Source organism: Ovis canadensis, chromosome 24 (genome assembly GCF_042477335.2).
Source record: "Ovis canadensis isolate MfBH-ARS-UI-01 breed Bighorn chromosome 24, ARS-UI_OviCan_v2, whole genome shotgun sequence".
In the NCBI taxonomy this organism is placed as follows: Eukaryota; Metazoa; Chordata; class Mammalia; order Artiodactyla; family Bovidae; genus Ovis; species Ovis canadensis.
In genome coordinates, this window is record NC_091268.1 from 34296560 (window position 1) to 34304542 (window position 7983).

The following is a 7983-nucleotide window of genomic DNA, read 5'->3' on the forward strand; positions in this document are numbered from 1 at the left end:
CCGAGGCCTGAGCGGTGAGCGTACGGACCTTCTCGCCCTTTCTTCTCTTCCCTAAACCCTCTTACTCCCTATGCTCTGCTTGCCCCTGTCTGCCTTCCAGCCCAAGAACGCTCTCCCGCTGCGCCACGCCCCCACCCCCTCTCCACCCCACCTCCTCAAAAACGCCACAAATGCACAAAATCCCAACTAGGTAATTACAGTTAACTTCTAATTTTTAATTTTGGTTGTAACTTAGTGATTAGAAGGAAAGTTTTGGAAGGTTCAGTCAGTTTTGATTTTAATTTGACTTCAGGCAAGTGACTTGACCTCTAAATCTCAGCTATAATGTAGGGATATCATTTTATTCATCCTATAGGATTTTCGTTTTTTAAGAAAATCAAGATAAAAGTCACCAGTTTCACTATTTTAAATTATAGGAATTCAGTGACTTTAATTACATTCATTATGTTGTGAAACTGTCACCACTAATTGTGGAACATTTTAATCTTCCCTAAAATAAACCCTGTACTCAGGAACAGTCTGTCTTCAGACTCCCCATTTCCACATTCTGGCACCACAAATTGACTTTCTGTCTGTATGCATTTGCCAATTCTGGACATTCCTTATGTTAGTGGAAATAATCAATAAGCCAAGTGAGAACAGGAAAAGAAAACCGTTTCAGTTGAATCAACGTGAGGACTGCAGCCTGGGAGACTGGCTTTTAGATAACTGAGAAACTGCTCCAGGGAAGCCATGGTGGTTTTCTGCGTAGTGTTATATCTCATCAGAGCAAATGTTAGTGGAGGAGTGTCTGGAGGCCTCTCCTGTGGCCTTCATTCTTGGTAAGGATGCAGAGAAGAATCTAAGGTAATACCTGTTGAAAGCAAGTTTCTTAACAATAAGGAAAGAAAGAACAGGTCGGGAAGCGGTGGGACGCCACTGAGCACACACGAAGAAGAGAGAGAATACCTTGAGAGAGGTGGGCCATGCAAACGGAGGCAATGGCCCTGGAAGGCTGGGGAACAGAGATTTTAAGGCAAGGTCATTTGCATAATCCAGGGGATTATCGATTGACAGACTTGATTGACAGCTGCGGGCTATATAACAAGATGCTCTACTGCGCATGTCCTTTTCATAATTCAGTCTGTTATAATTAGGTGTGTATATTCATGAAATATTTGTAAGTAGTTAATGAGTCCAATGGGCACCAAAAGATTACTTTAGTACATGATGGTGTGAGGTGTGTGTGTGTGTGCCAGAGTAGGGAAAGTCCCACTATTTGGCTGGTGGGTGATTTTTCTGGCCCCTTGACTATTTTGGAGCGTTGATGGGGGCATATTTGGTGGGGGTGCTAAATTGCTTGGTGGGATTAGGCGACCACTGGATGTTTAGCTGAAAGGAGCCACCTTTCCTTGCTCTTGGCTAACTTCTTGCCTAACAGAAAGAACACCAAACAAGTAAGAATACATTTCTTTAAGGTTTCACAAAAACAAACAAACAAAAATAGATAGAAATGTATATAACGTGTCAGTATGGCCTTGGCACCTAGAAAAGGAGTCTTATCATCCAAGAAGTATCGGCACTGACATCTCAGGAAGGGAGGCATTTAATCTTTATTTTTAACAGGGACTTTTAAACTTTAGATCAATGTACCTTTTTCTTTAGTAATTAAAGCAGATGCATAAGGTTATGTTTGATAGGCTACAAACAGGCTGTTTTAGCTAGCGTAAAATTCAAGTTAAATCATGTATAAGCGAGAATGACTTCTTCGTAACTCAGTTTGTGAAAATTTCTTCCTTCACACATATATAAATATAGAATCATATAATACGTGGTCTTTTGTGTTTGGCTTCTTCCACTTGACATAGTTTCAAGGTTCATGAGTTTTGTGTCATGTAACTACATTTTGGATAATACCACATTCTGTGTATCCATTCTCAGAGACTTTCAGGGTGTTTCAACTTGAGTATTATGAATGATGCTACCATGAACTTTAGTGAACATATTTTTGCATTGGTGTATGATTTCTATTCCTAGAAACTTAGGAGTAAACTTGCAAGGTCATATGGTAATTATATGTTTAACTTTGAGGAATGGCCAAATATTTCCACAGCTGCTATACTACTTTACATTTCCACTAGCAGTGTGTGAGGGTTCAAGTTTTCTACATTCTTGCCAATATTATTTTCTGTTTAAAAATTAAAATATTTTAAGTTATAGCTCTTAGTGGGTGTTTGCACATTGTGGTTTTGATTTAAATTTCCCTAGTGACTATGGCAACCCACTCCATTACTCTTGCCTGGAGAATTCCATGGAGGGAGGAGCCTGGTAGGCTACAGTCCATGGGGTTGCAAAGAGTCTGACACAACTGAGCGACTTCCCTTCACAGTGACTATATTGAGCATCCTTTCATGTACTTGTTGGCCATTTGTATAATTTCTTTTGGAGAAATGTCTATAGCTCCTTTTGCACGTTATTTTACTAGTCTGTCATTTTGTTGTTGAATTGTAAGAGTTCTTTGTATGTTCATAATATGAAATCCTTATCAGAAAATGATTTGAAAATATTCCATTCTATGTCTTGTCTTTTCACATTCTTGTCCTTTGATGCTCAAAAGTTTTTGCCTTGGTGAAGCTCAATTAATGTGTTTTTTTCTGATGTTATATCTGAGAATGCATTGCTGAATCCAAGTTATGAAGATTTCCTATGTTTCCTTCAAAAATTTTATTGTTTTAGCTCCTACTTTTGGGTGTTTGATCCATTTTAAAATAATTTTGTATATATTGTGAGGTTAGAGTCCAAATTTATTCATTTGCATTTGCCTGTTATCAGGCCCTCTCCACATTCTTGGGCAGCAATACGATAGAAATAAATATTCCTACCACAAGGCTCTTAGGCAAGCAAAGTTTTTTTATTTGTGTGATATTTTGTCCACAAGGGAGAAGGCAGAAAAGACTGCCCAGTAACTCCATGGTAAGTTTTGAGGAACAGGTTTAATGTGAGGTAGGGTGCTGCAAGGTACCTGATCAGCTTGTGTTTGATTTTTGAATTGGCTGGCATCAAGGTTAAATTTCAAGCATCATCAACCTTCTGGTTTCAACCAGTGTGGGGCCTACATGCTTGCAGTCAGCAGTTTTCATCTGGTGGGGATCTGTGTCCTGCAAAAAATTCTTGGGAATGTCTGTCAGGTCTTTGGGCTTCCCTGGTGGCACAGTGATAAAGAATCCTCCTGCAGTGCAGGAGCCACAGGAGAGATGGGTTTGATCCCTGGGTCAGGAAGGTCCCTTGGAAGAGGGCACAGCAACCCACTGCAGTATTCTTGCCTGGAGAATCCCGTGGATAGAGGAGCCAGGCAGGCTGCAGTCCTTGGGGGTCACAAAGAGTTGGACACAACTGAAGCGGCTTAGCAGCAGCAGCAGTCAGGGAAATCGGAGTTCAGTGATTCTTCTAGGTGTCAATTAAAAAAAAATTATTGGAGGATAATTGCTTTACAATGTTGTGTTGATTTTTGCCTTACAATAACGTGAATCCGTCATAACTATATATATATAATAACATCGCTTGCTCAGTCTCTCAGTCGTGTCTGACCCTTTGCAACCCCATGGACTTTAGCCTATCAGGCTCCTCTGTCCATGGGATTTTCCAGGCAATAGTACTGGAGTGGATTGCCATTTCCTTCTCCAATATAATAACATATTTAATAAATAAATATATACAGGGCTTCCCTGGTGGCTCAGATGGTAAAGCGTCTGCCTGCAATGTGGGAGACCCGGGTTCGATTCCTGGGTTGGGAAGATCCCCTGGAGAAGGAAATGGCAATCCACTCCAGCACTCTTGCCTGGAAAATCCCATGGACAGAGGAGCCTGATAGGCTACAGTCCATGGGGTCGCAAAGAGTCAGACACGACTGAGCAACTTCACTTCATACGTATATACACAGGCACATACCCTCCCTCTTGAGCCTCCCTAGTACCCATTCATCCCACCCTTCTTGGTCTTCACAGAGTGCCAGGCTGGGCTCCCTGTATTATATAGCAGCTTCCCACATTCTATCTATTTTACACTTGGTGGTGTGTACATGTCAATGCTACTTTCTCAATTCATTCCACCCTCTCCATCCCCCATGATGTTCACAAGTCCCCTGTCTACGTTTTTTCATCATTCCTTCTCTGCAGATAGGTTCATCAGTACCATTGTTCTAGATTCCATATATATATATGTTAATATATGATATTTGTTTTTCTCTTTCTGACTTCATTCTGATTAACAGGCTCTGGGTTCATCAACCTCACTATCAGTTCAGTTCAGTTCAGTTCAGTCGCTCAGTCGTGTCCGACTCTGCAACCCCATGAATCGCAGCATGCCAGGCCTCCCTGTCCATCACCAGCTCCTGGAGTTCACTCAGACTCACGTCCATCGAGTCAGTGATGCCATCCAGCCATCTCATCCTCTGTCATCCCCTTCTCCTCCTGCCCCCAATCCCTCCCAGCATCAGAGTCTTTTCTAATGAGTCAACTCTTCGCATGAGGTGGCCAAAGTACTGGAGTTTCAGCTTTAGCATCATTCCCTCCAAAGAAATCCCAGGGCTGATCTCCTTCAGAATGGACTGGTTGGATCTCCTTGCAGTCCAAGGGACTCTCAAGAGTCTTCTCCAACACCACAGTTCAAAAGCATCAATTCTTCGGCACTCAGCTTTCTTCACAGTCCAATGCTCACATCCATACATGACTACTGGAAAAACCATAGCTTTGACTAGACGGACTGTAGTTGGCAAAGTAATGTCTCTGCTTTTGAATATGCTATCTAGGTTGGTCATAACTTTTCTTCCAAGGAGTAAGCATCTTTTAATTTCATGGCTGCAGTCACCATCTGCAGTGATTTTGGAGCCCAAAAAGATAAAGTCTGACATTGTTTCCACTGTTTCCCCATCTATTTCCCAGGAAGTGATGGGACTGGATGCCATGATCTTCGTTTTCTGAATGTTGAGCTTTAAGCCAACTTTTGCACTCTCCTCTTTCACTTTCATCAAGAGGCTTTTGAGTTCCTCTTCACTTTCTGCCATAAGGGTGGTGTCATCTGCATATCTGAGGTTGTTGATATTTCCCCCGGCAATCTAATTTGTTCCTTTTTATGGCTGAGTAAGATTCGATTGTATATATGTACCAGGACTTCTTTATCCATTCATCTATTGATGGATATCTAGGTTGCTTCTGTGTGCTGGCTATTGTAAAATAGTGCTGCAGTGAACATTGGGGTATATATGTCTTTTGAGTTATGATTTTCTCAGGGTATATGCCCAGTAATGGAATTGCTAGGTCATAAGGTAGTTTTATTCCTACATTTTTAAGAAGTCATAAGGTAGTTTTATTCCTACATTTTTAAGAAATCTCCATGCTGTTCTCCACAATGGCTATATAATTTACATTCCCATCAACAGTGTAAGAGAGGGTTCCCTTTTTTCCACATCCTCTCCAGCATTTGTTGTTTGTAGAATTTTTTGATGATGACCATCTGACTCATGGTAGTTTTGATTTGCATTTTCCTAATAATGAGTGATGTTAAGCACCTTTTCATATATTTATTAGCCATCTGTATGTCTTCTTTGGAAAAATGTCTGTTTAGGTCTTCTGCTCATTTTTTGATTGGATTGTTTGTTTTTCTGATATTCAACTGCATGAACTGGTTATATATTTTAGAAATTAATCCCTTTTCAGTTGCTTTTTTTGCAATTATTTTCTCCCATTCCGTGGGTTATCTTTTCACTTTGTTTATAGTTTACTTTACTGTGCAAAAGCTTCTAAGTTTAACTAGGTCCTATTTGTTTGTTTCCCTTATACTAGGAGGTAGGTCAAAGAGTATGTTGCCGTGATTTATGTCAGAGTGTTCTGCTGATGTTTTGCTCTAAGAATTTTATATGTTCTGTCTTTATAGTTAAGTCCTTAATCCATTTGAGTTTATTTTTGTAGATGGTGTTAGGAAGCATTCTAGTTTCTTTTACATGCAGCTGTCCAGTTTTCCGAGCACCACTTATTGAAGAGGCTGCCCTTTCTCCATTATATATTCTTGCCTCTTTTGTCAAAGATATTGTCTATAGGTGCATGGGTTTATCTTTGGGCTTTCTGTCTTGTTCCATTGGTCTATATTTCTGTTTTGTGCCAGTGTCCTCCTATCTTGATGAATGAAGCTTTGTAGTATTGACTGAAGTTAGGAAGGTTGATTCCTCTAGCTCCATTTTTCTTTCTCAAGACTGGTTTAGCTATTCAGAGTCTTTTGTGTTTCTATACAAATTGCAAACATTTTTGTTCCAGTTCTGTCAAAAATGCCATTGTTAATTTGATAAGGGAGTGCATTAAATCTGTATATTGCTTTGGATAGCATAGTCATTTTCACAATATTGATTCTTCCAATCCAAGAAAATGGTATTAGGTTGGTGCAAAAGTAATTGCAGTTTTACATTGTTGAATATCATTTCCATTTGGAATTAGAAGACATTCTTAAATAAATCTGGCTATGTTATACATCATTTTAATGTGCATTTCTCTCTTTATGTTTTTTTTGCTAATGTCTTATTACTTCTCTGCATCTATTGAGATCATATGATTTTTATCTTTCAATTTATTAATATGATGATGTATCATGTTGATTTATTTGCATATATCAAAGAATACTTGCATCCCTGGGGTAAAGTATAATTGATCATGGTGTATGAGCATTTTAATATGTTGTTGGAGAAAATTCTGTTTCCTAGAATTTTGTTGAGGATTTTTGCATCTATATTTATCAGTGATACTGGCTTGTAATTTTCTTTATTGGTGGTATCTTCATCTGGTTTTGGTGTCATGGTGATAGTGGCCTCATAGAATGAGTTTGAGAACTTTCCTCCCTCTGCAATTTTCTAGAAGAGTTTGAGCAGGAGAGATGTTAGCGCTTCACTAAACGTTTGATAGAAATCACCTGAGAAGCCATCTGACCCTGGACTTTTGGAAGATTTTATCACAGTTTTGATTTCAGTGCTTGTGATTGGTCTGTTCATATTTTCTGTTTCTTCCTGGTTCATTCTTGGAAAGTTGTATGTTTCTAAGAATTTGTCCATTTCTTCCAGGTTGTCCATTTTATTGGCATACAATTGCTCATAGTCGTCTTTTATGATCCTTTGTATTTCTGCACTGTCTGTTGTAACTTTTTTCATTTCTAATTTAATTGATTTATGTTCTTCCTTTTTATCTTAATGAATCTAGCTAACAGTTTGTCGGTTTTGTTTGTCTGCTCAAAAGACCAGCTTTTAATTTTATTGATCCTTGATATTGGATCCTCCATTTCTTTTTTATTTGTTTCTGCTCTGATCTTAATTATTTTTTTCCTTCTAACTTTGGATCTTTTTGTTCTTTCTTTTCTAGTTGTTTTAGGTGTAAGGTTAGGTTGTTAATCTGATGTTTTTCTCATTTCTTAAGGTAGGTTTGCATTACTATGAACTTCCTTCTTTTTAAAATTAATTTATTCATTTAACTGGAGGCTAATTATTTCACAATATTGTGGTGGTTTTACCATACATCGACATAAATCAGCCATGGATGTACATGTGTCCCACCATCCTGATCCCCTCTTCCACCTCACGCCCCCCTACCCCCCATCCCTCTGGGTTGTCCTAGAGCACCAGCTTTGAGTGCCCTGCTTCATGCATCAAACTTGCACTTGTTATCTATTTTACATATGGTAATATACGTGTTTCAGTGCTATTCTCTCATATTGTCGCACCTCACCTTCTCCTACATAGTCCAAAAGTCTGTTCTTTACATCTGTGTCTCTTTTTCTATCCTGAATATAGGGTTGTAGTTGTTACTGTCTTTCTAAATTCCATATATATGCATTAATGTACTGTATTGGTGTTTCTCTTTCTGGCTTACTTCACTCTGTATTATAGGCTCCAGTTTCATCCACCTCGTTAGAACTGACTCAAATGTGTTCTTTTTTATAGCTGAGTCTCTGATGCTGGGAGGGATTGGG